Genomic DNA, 16,148 nt, shown 5'->3' on the forward strand with positions numbered 1-16,148 from the left:
TCTAACACTGAGTCCACTCTATTATTGATCAGAATGAATTATTAAGGAAACAGACTTACCTAATTGCAGAGGACCCTACACCTTCCATTCACACTAAACAAGACAGTATTACATTGATAAATACACATGGATAAGCAAGATTTTACACATTTAAAGAAAATCAACAGCATAAAACAGAAGTTCCAAAATGAACATATAGAATGATAACTTTGGAAGAATGATAACTCATGAAACAAGGTACATAAAAGTTTTAATTAGTATCCTCAGAGATACCAAGAAGTTATTATATCTATAAAACAAAAGCAGTCTATTCTAGGAAAAAAGCAGTTATAGAAAAAAAAAGTATAACCTTAAAATGATAAAAAAGATCACATAAATTGAAAAATCATTAGAAGGGCTTGACAATGGAATGGTTATGGCTGGAGATTGAATTCATAATCTTAAAGTTGAGGAAATCAAATATATCACATGATGAAAGGGAAGAACAAGAATACTCTACCCAGCAAGGATCTCATTCAGATTCAATGTAGAAATCAAAAGCTGTACAGAAAAGCAAAAGCTAAACGAATTCAGCACTGCCAAACCAGCTTTACAACAAATGCTAAAGGCACTTCTCTAGGCGAAAAAGGAAAGGATATACTAGAAACAAGAAGATTACAAAATGGGAAAAATCATTGGCAAATATAAAGGAAAGGTAGGAAATCATCCCCATGAAAATATGATATCAAAACTAGCAATCATAAGGTGGAGTCAAGATGGTGGAATAGGATGACATGGAGTTCACCTCTCCTCACAAGTACATCAAGAATACATCTACAAATGGGACAAATCTTATGAGCACCTGCTGAACACTAGCGGAGGACCTCGGACACTGAAAAGGACAGGAAAAATCCTCACGCAACTGGGTTGGATGAAAGAAAAAAAAAAAGAAAAGAGGAAACGGGAAGGGACCAGCACTCCTGGGGGGGAGCTGAAGGAGAGGAGAGGTTCCTGCACTCAAGAAAACCCCTAACGGTGGGGAAATCATCTGGGACAGAGAGGGAGCTTCAGGGGATTGGAGGGGAATTCCGCAAACGGTCTGTGGAAGAGGACAGAGTAAGATCTGTGTGCATGGTCTGTGCTGCAGCCCTGCGCACCCCAGCCTGAGTCATGTGTCTTCTGATGCAGAGGGGGGCTGGGTGCTGGAAAGTGGGGTTTGGAGAGTGGACACAAAGAGGGGACAGACGTTGGCTGTGAAGAGACAGCCTGAAGGGAGGGGAGGAAGGAGCTCCACAAATGGGAAATTTTGCAGAAGAAGCCCAGGCCACCATAGAAGCAAGGCACCATCGTTGAGTGGTGCACAAGAGGTGGGGCCACAATTGCAACCCCCTTCCCCACCCGCAGGCCCCTGCCTCCATAGGAACTGGTAGGGGCGTCCATCTGAGCAGGACTGCCCACCCCTCAAGTCAAGGCCTCCTCTGCCCAAGCAGGCTACAGGGGCCTGAGCATCACCCCCACTAAAGCCTCCTCAGTGCAGGCTCCTGCAGTCTGTGCACTGCCTCCACCAAAATCCCCTTTGGCTGCCCAGGACTTGGCGGGCCCGCTCGCTGCCCCTGACAAAGCCTCCTTGGGAGTCAGCCCTGGGGGCTCCAGCCTGAGATAGGTGTCTGCCAATGCTGGTGGGCAATGGGTGCTAAGGCATGGAGTTAGGAGAGCTGACCCAGGGTGAGGACTGCTATTGGCTGTGCAGAGACAGCCTGAAGGGATGGGAGTGAGGACCTCAGCTGCATGGAGACAGCCTGAGGGGATGTGAGTGAGGAGCTCCACAGCGAGGAATGCTCCTGGAGGAAGTGGGGTCTGCCTTGGAAATGAGGCATCACTGTTGAGTGGCACAAAAGGGGTGGGGCCTCCATCACAGACTCCCTCACGTGCCAGCCTCTGCCTCCACGGGCACTGGGAGAGACTCCCACCAAAGCAAATGCACCCCAATCTGTCACAGCTTCCTGCTGACCTCTACATCTGCAGACACTAGAGGGGTATCCCATTAGAGTGAGCACTCTTGCCCAACTCATGGCTGCCTTATCCCTCTCCTGCCTGAGCAAGAAAGCATGCCCCACTCAGGTGCTGCATTTGCCCCCTCTTGCCTGGGCAGGGAACAGACTCCTGAGGGTGACCCACACACAGAGGTGGGAACAAAACCAAAGCTGAGCCCGGGGGGCTGTGCAAATAAGGAAGAGGAAGTGAAAGATCTCTATGCAGCTGCACAAGCCTCAGATTAAACCCCTGCAATCAGTTTGGTAAACCCTGCATCTGTGGAATGTCTGAATGGACGAGTGCTCCCACAACTGAGACCAATCTAGTTTTAGCAGCTGTGGAATTTGGGGTCAAGTACAAGTGGGAGTTAGTCCAGGTCAGAGTCTGAGGTGGGTCCACCCCCATGCCCACAGTGGGTCCAGAGACCTAACTTGAGGTCTTGGAGAGCCTCCTGGGGAGGCAGGGATAGGGTGTGGCCCAATGTGGGGGCAAGAACACTGAAATCAGAGACTCCAGGAAAATTGGTTTGTTTTGCTTTGTTTTGTTGCCGTTTTTCTATTTTTTTAATTTTATAAAATTTTTAATTTATTTTTCAAATTTTTATAATATTACTTATTTTTCTATTTTTATTTTACTTTTTTGCTGCTTTTTGGCCTTTTTTTGGTTTTCTTTGTCTTTTTAAAAATTTTTTTCTGGGTTTTTTTGTTGTTCATTTTTGTGTGATTGTTTCTCATTTTCCTTGCTTTTTTAAAAGTTTCCTTTCTTTTGGTTTTTGTTTTGTTAGTTCTGTTTTTATGGTTTGTTTTTGAATTGGAGGTTCGTTTGGTTGGTTGTTTTCTTATTTTTCTTAAATTGTCATTTTTTGTGTGTGTTTGTTTTTGTATGTTTGGTTTTATTTTTATTATTTGTCTTGGGTTTTGTTTTTCTGTTTGTTTTATTTTCCCTTTTTGTTGTTTGTTTTTGTTATTAATCTTGGGTTTTGTTTCACTGTTTTCTTTTCCTTTTTAAATTTTTTTTAATTTTTGGCATGCTGTGTGGCTTGTGGGGTCTTAGTCCCCCCAGACAAGGCTTAGGCCTGGGCCCCTGGGTTGAGAGTGCTGTGTCCAGGATGCTAGACCACCAGGGTATTCCCAGCCCCAGGGAATACTAATCAGTGTGAGCTCTCCTGGAGGTCCTCATCTCAGCACCAAGACCCAGCTCCACCCAACTGCCTGCAAGCTCTAGCACTGGATGCCTCAGGCCAAACAACCAGAAAGACAGGCATTCAGGCCCACCCATCATCAGACAAGAAGCCTAAAGTTGTACTAAGCTCACAGATACCCCAAAACACACGTCCTGATGCAGCCCTGACATTCAGAGGGACAAGACTCAGCTCCAACCACCAGGGAGCAGGCACCAGTCCTTCCCAACATGAAGCCTAAACAAGCCACTGGACCAACTGCACCTACCAGGGGGCAGACACCAGAAGCAAGATGAACTACGACCCTGCAGCCTGTGGAAACGAGACCACGAAGACAGTAAGTTGGACAAAATGAGATGACAGTGAAATATGTTGCAAGTGAAGGAGCAAAAGAAAAACCCACAAGACCTAATGAATGAAGAGGAAATAGGCAACATGCCTGAAAAAGAATTCCCAGTAATGAAAATAAAGATGATCCAAGTCTCAGAAATAGAAAGGAGGCACGGATTGAAAAGATACAAAAAATGTTTAAGGAGGATCTAGAAGAACTAAAGAACAAAAAATCAGTGATGGACAACACAATAACTGAAAGGAAAAAAACACATTAGAAGAAATCAATAGCAGAATAACTTACACAGAAGAACAGATAAATGAGCTGGAAAATAGAATGGTGGAAAAAACTGTCGAGGAGCAGAATAAAGAAAAAAGAATGAAAAGAAATGAGGACAGTATCAGAGACTTCTGTGAAAACATTAAACACAACAACATTCGAATTATAGTGGCCCCAGAAGAAGAAAAAGAGAGAAGTCTGAGAAAATATTTGAAGAGATTAGAGTTGAAAACTTCCCTAACACGGGAAAGGAAATAATCACCCACGTCCAGGAAGCACAGAGGGTCCCACACATGGTAAACCCAAGGAGAAACAGGATGAAACACATATTAATCAATCTAACAAATATTAAATACAAAGAAAAAATATTAAAAGCAGCAAGGGAAAAGCAACAAATAAAATACAAGGGAATCCCCACAAGGTAATCAGCTGAGTTTTCAGCAGAAACTCTGCAGTACAGAAGGGTGTAGGAGGATATATTTAAAGTGATGAAAGGGAAAAAACCTACAATGAAGATGACTTTACCCAGCAAGGCCCTCATTCAGAGTTGATGAAGAAATCAAAAGCCTTACAGGCAAGCAAAAGCTAAGAGAATTCAACACCACAAAACAAGCTTTACAACAAATGCAAAAGGAACTTTTCTAGGCAGGAAACACAAAAGAAGAAAAAGATCTACAAAAACAAACCCAAAACAATTTAAAAAATGGCAATAGGAACATACATATCGATAATAAGTTTAAATGTAAATGGGTTAAGTACTCCAACCAAAAGACACAGACTGGCTGAATGGATACCAAACATAAGACCCATATATATGCTGTCTAAAAGAGACCTGCCTCAGACCTAGGGACACATACAGACTGAAAGTAAGGGGATGGAAAAAGATATTTCATGCAAATGGAAATCAAAAGAAAGCTGGAGTAACAACAATCATATCAAAAAAACAGATTTTAAAATAAAGACTGTTACAAAAGACAAGGAAGGACACTAAATGGTGATCAAGGGATCAATCCAAGAAGAAGACATAACAATTGTAAATATATAGGCACCCAACATATGTGCACTTCAGTATATAAGGCAAATGTTAACAGCAATAAAACAGGAGATCGACAGTAACACAATAATAGTGGTGGACTTGAACAACACACTTACATCAATGAACAGATAAACCAGACAGAAAATCAATAAGGAAACACAAACCATAAATGTCACATTAAACCAGATAGAAGTAATTGATATTTATAGGACATTCCATCCGAAAGTAGCAGAATACACTTTCTTCTCAAGTACACATGGAACATTAGCCAGGATAGATCCCATTTTGGTCACAATCAAGCCTCAGTAAATATAAGAAAATTTAATCGTTTTAGGGAACTTTTCTGACCACAACGCTATGAGATTAGAAATCAATTACAGGAAAAAAAAACTGTAAAAAACACAAATACATTGAGATTAAACAATATTTTACTAAATAACCAATGGATCACTGAAGAAATCAAAGAGGAAATTAAAAAATACATAGAGACAAATTACAATGAAAACACTTATGGGATGCAGCAAAAGTAGTTCTAAGAGGGAAGTTTATGGCAATACAATCGAATCTCATGAAGAAAAAAACATCTCAAATAAACAATCTATCCCAAAAACTAAAGCAACTCGAGAAATAAGAACAAACAAAACCCAAAGTGAGTATAAGGAAAGAGATTTAAAAAATCAGAGCAGAAATAAATGAAATCGAGATTAAGAAATGAATTGCAGGGCTTCCCTGGTGGTGCAGTGGTTGAGAATCTGCCTGCTAATGCAGGGGACAAGGGTTCGAGCCCTGGTCTGGGAAGATCCCACATGCCAAGGAGCAACTGGGCCCGTGAGCCACAACTACTGAGCCTGTGCTTCTGGAGCTTGTGCTCCACAACAAGAGAGGCCGCGATAGTGAGAGGCCCGCGCACCGCGATGAAGAGTGGCCCCCGCTTGCCGCAACTAGAGAAAGCCCTTGCACAGAAACGAAGACCCAACACAGCCAAAAATAAATAAATAAATAAATAAATAAATAAATAATAAAAATAAAGGAATTCCTTTAAAAAAAAAAAAAGAAAGAAATGAATTGCAAAGAGTGATGAAATAAAATTGGTGCCTTGAGAAGATAAAAAATATATATATATAGCCAGACTCATCAAGAAGAAAAGGGAGAGGATTCAAATCAATAAAATTAGAAATGTAAAAGGAGAAGTTAAAATGGACATCACAGAAATTAAAAGAATCAAAAGAGCTTACTGCAGTCAGGTATATTCCAGTAAAATGGAAAACCTAGAAGAAATGGACAAATTCGTAGAAAGACACAACCTTCCAAGACTGAACCAGGAAGAAATAGAAAATATGAACAGACCTATCACAAGTACTGAAATTGAAACTGTCATTAAAAATCTTCCAATAAACAAAAACCCAGGGTCAGCTGGTTTCACAGGTGAATTCAAACATTTAGAGAAGAGTGAACACATACCATTTTGAAAATCTTCCAAAAAATAACAGATGAAGGAAAATTTCCAAGCTCATTCTATGAGGCCACTATCACCCTGATACCAAAAGCAGAAAAAGATATCGTACAACAAGAAAATTACAGGCCAATATCACTGATGAATACAGATGCAAAAATCATGAAGAAATACTAGGAAACCAAATCGAACAATACATAACAAAGACCATATACCATGATCACATGGGATTTATCCCAGGGACGCAAGGATACATCAATATACACAAATCTATCAATGAGATACACAATATTAACAAATTGAAGGATAAAATCATATGAAAATCTCAGTAGATGCAGAAAAAAAAATTCACAGAAAGATAGACAAGATGAAAAGGCAGAGGGCTATGTACCAGATAAAGTAACAAGGCAAAACCCCAGAAAAACAACTAAATGAAGTAGAGATAGGCAATCATCCAGTAAAAGAATTCAGAATAATGATAGTGAAGATGATCCAGAACTTGGGAAAAGAATGGAGGCAAAGATCGAGAAGATACAAGAAATGTTTAAAAAAGACATAGAAGAATTAAAGAACAAAGAAACAGATGAACAATACAATAACTGAAATGAAAACTACACTAGAAGGAATCAATAGCAGAATAACTGAGGCAGAAGAATAGATAAGTGACCTGGAAGACAGAATGCTGGAATTCACTGCTGCAGAACAGAATAAAGAAAAACAATGAAAAGAAATGAAGACAGCCTAAGAGACCTCTGGGACAACATTAGACGCAACAACATTCTCATTATAGGGGTTCCAGAAGGAGAAGAGAGAGGAAAAGGATCAGAGAAAATATTTGAAGAGATTATAGTCAAAGACTTCCCTACCACGGGAAAGGAAATAGTCACCCAAGTGCAGGAAGCACAGTGAGTCTCATACAGGATAAACCCAAGGAGAAACATGCCGAGACACATAGTAATCAAATTGGCAAAAATTAAAGACAAAGAAAAATTATTGAAAGCAGCAAGGGCAAAATGACAAATAACATACAAAGGAACTCCCATAAGGTTAACAGCTGATTTATCAGCAGAAACTCTACAAGCCAGAAGGGAGTGGCATGATATACTTAAAGTGATGAAAGGGAAGAACCTACAACCAAGATTACTCAACACAGCAAGGATCTCATTCAGATTCGATGGAGAAATCAAAAGCTTTACAGACAAGCAAAAGCTAAGAGAATTCAGCACCACGAAACCAGCTGTACAATAAATGCTAAAGGAACTTCTCTAAGTGGGAAACACAAGAGAATAAAAGGACCTACAAAATCAAACCCAAAACAATTAAGAGAATGGTCATAGAAACATACATATCGATAATTACCTTAAACGTGAATGGATTAAATGCTCCAACCAAAAGACACAGGCTTGCTGAATGGATAAAAAGAAGAGACCCATATATATGCTGTCTACAAGAGACCCACTTCAAACCTAGGGACAGATACAGACTGAAAGTGAGGGGAAGGAAAAATATATTCCATGAAAATGGAAATCAAAAGAAAGCTGGAGTAGCAATACTCATATCAGATAAAATAGACTTTAAAATAAAGAATGTTACAAGAGACAAAGAAAGACACTACATAATGATCAAGGGATCAATCCAAGAAGAAGATATAACAAGTATAAATATATATGCACCCAATATAGGAGCACCTCAATACATAAGGCAACTGCTAGCAGCTATAAAAGAGGAAATCGACTGTGAAATTAATAGTGGGGGACTTTAATGCCTCACTAACACCAATGGACAGATCATCCCAAATGAACATAAATAAGGAAACAGAGGCTTTAAATGACACAATAGACCAGATAGATTTAATTAATATTTATAAGACATTCCATCCAAAAACAGCAGATTACACGTTCTTCTCAACTGTGCATGGAACATTCTCCAGGATAGATAACATCGTGGGTCACAAATCAAGCCTCAGTAAATTTAAGAAAATTGAAATCATATCAAGCAACTTTTCTGACAACAGTGCTATGAGATTAGAAATGAATTACATGGAAAAAAACGCAAAAAAACACAAACACATGGAGGCTAAACAATACGTTACTAAATAACCAAGAGATCACTGAAGTAATCAAAGAGGAAATCAAAAAATACCTAGAGACAAATGACAACGAAAACACGACAATCCAAAACCTATGGAATGCAGCAAAAGCAGTTCTAAGAGGGAAATTTATAGCTATACAAGCCTACCTCAAGAAACAAGAAAAACCTCAAATAAACAATGTAACCTTACACCTAAAGGAACAAGAGAAAGAAGAACAAACAGAACCCAAAGTTAGGAGAAGGAAAAAAAATCATAAATATCAGAGCAGAAATAAATGAAATAGAAACAAAGAAAACAATAGGAAAGATCAATAAAACTAAAAGCTGGTTCTTTGGGAAGATAAACAAAATTGATAAACCATTAGTCAGACTCATCAAGAAAAAGAGAGAGAGGACTCAAATCAATAAATTTAGAACTGAAAAAGGAGAAGTTATAACAGACACCACAGAAATACAAAGCATCCTAAGGGACTACTAGAAGCAACTCTATGCCAATAAAATGGAAAACCTGAAAGAAATGGACAAATTCTTAGAAAGGTATAACCTTCCAAGAGTGAACCAGGAAGAAATAGAAAATATGAACATACCAATCACAAGTAATGACATTGAAACTGTGATTAAAAATCTTCCAAGAAACAAAAGTCCAGGACCAGATGGCTTCACAGGTGAATTCTGTCAAACATTTAGAGAAGAGCTAACATCCATCCTTCTCAAACTCTTCCAAAAAATTGCAGAGGAAGGAACACTCCCAAACTCATTCTATGAGGCCACCATCACCCTGATACCAAAACCAGACAGAGATACTACAAAAAAAGAAAATTACAGACCAATTTCGCTGATGAATATAGATGTAACAATCCTGAAAAAATACTAGCGAACAGAATCCAACAACACATTAAAAGGATCATACGCCATGATCAAGTGGGATTTATCCCAGGGATACAAAAATTCTTCAGTATACACAAATCAATCAAAGTGATAACCCATATTAACAAATTGAAAAATAAAAATATATGATCATCTCAATAGATGCAGAAAAAGCTTTTGAGAAAATTCAACATCCATTTATGATAAAAACTCTCCAGAAAGTGGGCCCAGAGGGGACCTACCTCAACATAGTAAAGTCCATATACGACAAACCTACAACAACATCGTTCTCAATGGTGAATAACTGAAAGCATTTCCTCTAAGACCAGGAACAAGACAAGGATGTCCACTCTCAGCACTGTAACTCAACATAGTTTTGGAAGTCCTAGCCATGGCAATCAGAGAAGGAAAAGAAATAAAAGGAATACAAATTGTAAAATAAGTAGTAAAACTGTCACTCTTTGCAGATGACATGATACTATACATAGAGAATCCTAAAGATTCCACCAGAAAACTACTAGAGCTAATCAATGAATTTGGTAAAGTAGCAGGATACAAAATTAATGCAGAGAAATCTCTTGCATTCCTATACACTAATGATGAAAAATCTGAAAGAGAAATTAAGGAAACACTCCCACTTACCATTGCAACAAAAAGAAAAAAATACCTTGGAATAAATCTACCTAGGAAAACCAAAGACCTGTATCCAGAAAACTATAAGACACTGATGAAAGAAATTAAAGATGATACCAACAGATGGAGAGATATGCCATATTCTTGGATTGGAAGAATCAACATTGTGAAAATGACTCTACTACCCAAAGCAATCTACAGATTCAATGCAATCCCTATCAAGTTCCCAATGGCATTTTTTAGGGAACTAGAACAAAAAATTTTTAAATTTTATGGAGACACGAAAGACCCCGAATAGCCAAAGCCATCTTGAGGGAAAAATACGGAGCTGGAAGAATCAGACTCCCTGACTTCAGACTATATTGCAAAGCTACAGTAATCAAGACAATATGGTACTGACACAAAAACAAAAACATAGATCAATGGAACAAGATAGATAGCCAAGAGATAAACCCACGCACCTATGGTCAACTATTCTATGACAAAGGAGGCAAGGATATACAATGGAGAAAAACAGTATCTTTAATAAGTGGTGTTGGGAAAACTGGACAGCTACATGTAAAAGAATGAAATTGGAACACTCCCTAACACCATACACAAAAATAAATTCAAAATCGAATAGAGATCTAAATGTAAGACTGGACACTATAAAACTCTTAGAAGAAAACATAAGAACATTCTTTGACATAAATCACAGCAAGATCTTTTTAGATCCACCTGCTAGAGTAATGGAAATAAAAACAAAAATAAACAAATGGGACCTAATGAAACCTAAGAGCTTTTGCAAAGCAAAGGAAACCATCAACAAGCCAAAAAGACAACTCTCAGCATGGGAGAAAATATTTGCAAACGAATCAATGGACAAAAGATTAATCTCCAAAAATATAAACAGCTCATGCAGCTCAATATTAAAAAACAAACAACCGAATCCAAAAATGAGCAGAAGACCTAAATAGACATATCTCCAAAGAAGACATACAGATGGCCAAGAAGCACATGAAAAGCTGCTCAGCATCACTAATTATTAGAGAAATACAAATCAAAACCACCTCACGCCAGTTAGAATGGGCATCATCAGAAAATCTAGAAACAACAAATGCTGGAAAGGGTGTGGAGAAAAGGGAACCCTCTTGCACTGTTTGTGGGAATGTAGAATGATACAGCTACTATGGAGAACAATATAGGGGTTTCTTAAAAAATGAAAAATAGAATTACCATATGACCCAGCAATCCCACTACTGGGCATATACCCAGAGAAAACCATAATTCAAAAAGACACATGCACCCCAATGTTCATTGCTGCACTATTTACATTAACCAGGTCATGGAAGCAACCTAAATGCCCATTGACAGATGAATGGATAAAGAAGATGTGGTACATATAGTCAATGGAATATTACTCCGCCATAAAAAAGAACGAAATTGGGTCGTTTGTTGAAACCTGGATGGACCTAGAGACTGCCATACAGAGTGAAGTAAGTCAGAAAGAGAAAAACAAATATCATATATTAATGCATGTATGTGGAACCTAGAAAAATGGTACAGATGAACTGGTTTGCAGGGAAGAATTTGAGACACAGATGCAGAGAACAAACGTATGCACACCAAGTGAGGAAAGCCGTGGGAGAGTGGGGGTGGTGGTGTTATGAATTGGGCGATTGGGATTGACATGCATACACTGATGTGTATAAAATTAATGACTAATAAGAACCTGCTGTATAAAAAAATAAACAAAGTAAAATTCAAAATAGAAATAGATGCAGAAAAATCTTTCAACAAACTTCAACACCAATTTACGATAAAAACTCTCCAGAAGGTGGGCATAGAGGGAAGCTACATCAACATAATAAAGACCATATATGACAAACCCACAGCCAACATCATTCTCAATGGTGAAAAACTGAAGCCATTTCCTCTAAAATCAGGAAAAAGACAAGGATGCCCACTCTCACCGCTATTAATCAGCATAGTTTTAGAAGTTTTAGCCATGCAATCAGAGAAGAAAAAGAAATAAAAGGTATCCAATTCGGAAAAGAAGTAAAACGGTCAATGTTTGCAGATGACACGATATTATACATAAAGAATCCTAAAAATGTCACCAGAAAACTATTAGAACTAATCAATGAATTTGGTAAAGTTGCAGGATACAAAATTAATGCACAGAAATCTCTTGCATTCCTATACACTAATGATGAAAAATCTGAAAGAGAAATTAAGCAAACACTCCCATTTACCATTGCAACGGAAAGAATAAAATACATAGGAATAAACCTACTTAAGGAGGCAAAAGACCTGTATGAAGAAAACTATAAGACACTGATGAAAGAAATTAAAGATGATACAAACCAATGGAGAGATATACCATGTTAATGGATTGGAAGAATCAACATTGTGAAAATGACTATACTACCCAAAGCAATCTACAGATGCAGTGCAATCCCTATCAAACAACCAATGGCATTTTTCACAGAACTAGAACAAAAAAATTCACGGTTTGTATGGAAACACAAAAGACCCCGAATTGCCAAAGCTATCCTGAGAAAGAAAATCAGAGTTGGAGAAATCAGGCTTCCTGACTTCAGACTATACTACAAAGCTACAGTAATCAAGACAGTATGATACTGGCACGAAAACAGAAATATAGATAAATGGAAGAGGATAGAAAGCCCAGAGATAAACCCAAGCACATATGGTCAGCTTATCTTTGACAAAAGAGACAAGAATACTCAATGAGGAAAAGACAACCTCTTCAAAGAGTGGTGCCAGGAAACCTGGACAGCTACATATAAAAGAATGAAATTAGAACACTTCCTAACACCATACACAAAAATAAACTCAAAATGGATTAAAGACCTAAATGTAAGGCCTAACCCTAACCCTAACCCTAAACCCTAACCCCAACCCTAACCCTAACCCTTGAAGGGTTAGGTTTAAAACTCGTAGAGGAAAACATAGGCAGAACACTCTATGACATAAATCACAGCAAGATCTTTTTTGACCCACCTACTAGAGTAATGGAAATAAAAACAAAAATTTAAAAATGGGACCTAATGAAACTTAAAAGCTTTTGCACAGCAAAGGAAACTATAAACAAGACGAAAAGACAACCTTCTGAATGGGAGAAAATATTTCCCAATGAAGCAACTGACAATGGATTAATCTCCAAAATATACAAGCAGCTCATGCAGCTCAGTATCAAAAAAACAAACAACCCAATCCAAAAATGGGCCAAAGACCTAAATAGACATTTCTCCAGGAAGATATACAGATTGCCGACACACATATGAAAGAATGCTCAACATCACTAATCATTAGAGAAATGCAAATCAAAACTACAATGAGGTATCACCTCACACCGGTCAGAATGGCCATCATCAAAAAATGTACAAACAGTAGATGCTGTAGAGGGTGTGGAGAAAAGGGAACACTTTTGCATTTTTTGTAGGAATGTAAATTGATACAGTCACTATGGAGAACAGTATGGAGGTTCCTTAAAAAACTAAAAACAGAACTACCATACGACACAGCAATCCCACTACTGAGCATATACCCAGAGAAAATCATAATTCAAAAAGACACATGTACCACAATGTTCTCTGCAGCACTATTTACAATAGGCAGGACATGGAACCAATCTAAGTGTCCATCAACAGATGAATGGATTAAGAAGATGTGGCACATATATACAATGGAATATTACTCAGCCATAAAATGAAATGAAATTGAGTTATTTGTAGTGAGGTGGACGTACCTAGAGTGTGTCATACAGAGTGAAGTAAGTCAGAAAGAGGAAAACAAATACCGTATGCTAACATATATATATATGGAATCTTAAAAAATAATAATTGGTTCTGATGAACCTAGGGGCAGGACAGGAAGAAAGATCTATACATAGGGAATGGACTTGAGGACATGGTGGTGTGGAGGGGAAGTTGGGATCAAGTAAGAGAGTAGCATTGACGTATATAGATTACCGAATGTAAAATAGATAGCTAGTGGGAAGAAGCTGCATAGCACAGGGAGATCAGCTAGGTGCTTTGTGACCAACTAGAGGGGTTGGATAGGGAGGGTCGGGGGGAGTCTCAAGAGGGAGAGTGTATGGGGATATATGTATACATGTAGCTGATTCACTTTTTTATACAGCAGTAGCTAACACAACACTGTAAAGCAATTATACTCCAATAAAGATGTAAAAAACAAAACAGGAGTCTATAAACATCAAACGTTGGAGAGGGTGTAGAGAATAGGCCACCCTCGTACAGTATTGGTGGGAATGTAGATTGGTACATCACTATAGATTACAGTATGGAGGTTCTTTAAAAATAAAAAATAGAGCCTCCATATGATCCAGCAATCACACTCCTGGGCATATATCCGGAGAAAACCATGATTCAAAAGTATATATGCACACCAGTGTTCATTGCAGCACTGCTTACAATAGCCAAGATATGGAAGCAACCTAAATGTCCATCGACAGACAAATAGATAAAAAATATGTGATACATATATACAGTGGAATATTAGCCTTTAAAAAGAGTGAAATACTGCCGTTTCCTGCAACATGGATGGACTTGGAGATTATCATACTAAGAGAAGTAAGTCAGAGAGAGACAAATATCGTATGATATGCTTGTATACGGAGTCTAAAAATATGATACAAATGAACTTATTTACAAAAGAGAAACAGAGTCACAGACTTAGAGAATGAACTTGTGGTTACCAGTGGGGAAGGGTTGAGGGTGAGGGATAGACTGGGACTTTGGGACTGACATATGCACACTGCTATATTTAAAATAGACAACCAACAGCGACCTACTGTATATCACAGGGAATTCTGCTCACTATTTTGTAATAACCTAAATGGGAAAAGAACTTGAAGATAATAGATACAAGTATATATATATATATATATATATATATATATATATATATATATATATATATATATAACTGAATCACTTTGCTGTACACCTGAATCTAGCACAACATTGTTACTCAACTATACTCCAATATAAAAATTTTTTTAAAAAGATACAAAAATGTTTGAAAATAAAGTGGAAAATGATATATCAGACAAATTCTAGAATGAAGAAAAGAGGAAGTCAAATATTCAAGCACTAATATCAGACAATATGAGTATGATGCACAGTAAAATTCAAGGTGATAAGCATTTCAATAGGATAAAGAAGATATTTTAATAAGGAATAATCCTCCAAGAAACTATAACAGGTATGATTATTTGTTTATCTAATTATATATTTTTGAAATCTATAAGCAAATCTTTTAGAAATGTAAGGAACCGTGAACTTATTCAAAGACATAAGTGAGATCATGATATAAATCTCCCAGAAATACAAATGACTGCTGTCTAATGAAGTGAGAAATTAATATTAAGTAATTGCACACAGACACATAATTTGAAAATAAACATTTACTTTGCATTTTTTTCAGCTTACTAAGTTAAAAACTTAATAATTTTATATTGCATCTTTCTTTTTTCTAATATATTCAAGCCCAGAAATTTTCCTCAGAGTATGTCTTTGCCTACATCATACAGGTATTGACATGCAATAGTTTAATTGTAATTTCTAATAAATTGAATAAAGAGAAAAAAACCCTGAAAATACAGGTACCAGAATATTAATAATCTTCATTTTTAGAGATTATAGGGTTTTTTTTTCTATTTTATTTTCTCTATTTCCTGAGAAGAGCTAGTATTACCTTTTAAAGTTGTAAAATCAAGTTTTTGCAAAAACATGCCAAGAGTTGCTGTCTTTAACTGATAGGAAGGAGGGCAATTTATTTGCAGACAAATTACTTATTTCTACTTAAAGTTTTTTTTCATATTTTCTATAGCATAGTATATGAATTTATAAATAGTCAAAAATACGAGTCAATGTAATAAAATAAGTTAAAATAAGAATATGAAATTAATAGTTCTTCTTTATATATGTTAGCATATGATGCATATGCTATGAATAAGATTCACTGAGGACGAATCTTTCAAAATAAAATATTGAGGAGGAAAAAAGCAAGTCACAAAAGAGTCCTTATTGTATAATTCTCTTCAAAAAGAGGAAAAGCTAATCTAGGTGAGAGATTGGAAACTTTTTCTGTAAAGGGCCATATAATAAACACTTTATGCTTTGCAGGCCTTATTTGGTCTCTTTGCAGCTCTTCAACTCTGCTGTTTAGTGCATAAGCAGCCATAGGTAAAACATATATGAATAAGCATGGCTGTGTTCCAATAAAATTCCATTTACAA

The sequence above is a fragment of the Balaenoptera ricei genome, chromosome X, assembly GCF_028023285.1.
Source record: "Balaenoptera ricei isolate mBalRic1 chromosome X, mBalRic1.hap2, whole genome shotgun sequence".
NCBI lineage: Eukaryota > Metazoa > Chordata > Mammalia > Artiodactyla > Balaenopteridae > Balaenoptera > Balaenoptera ricei.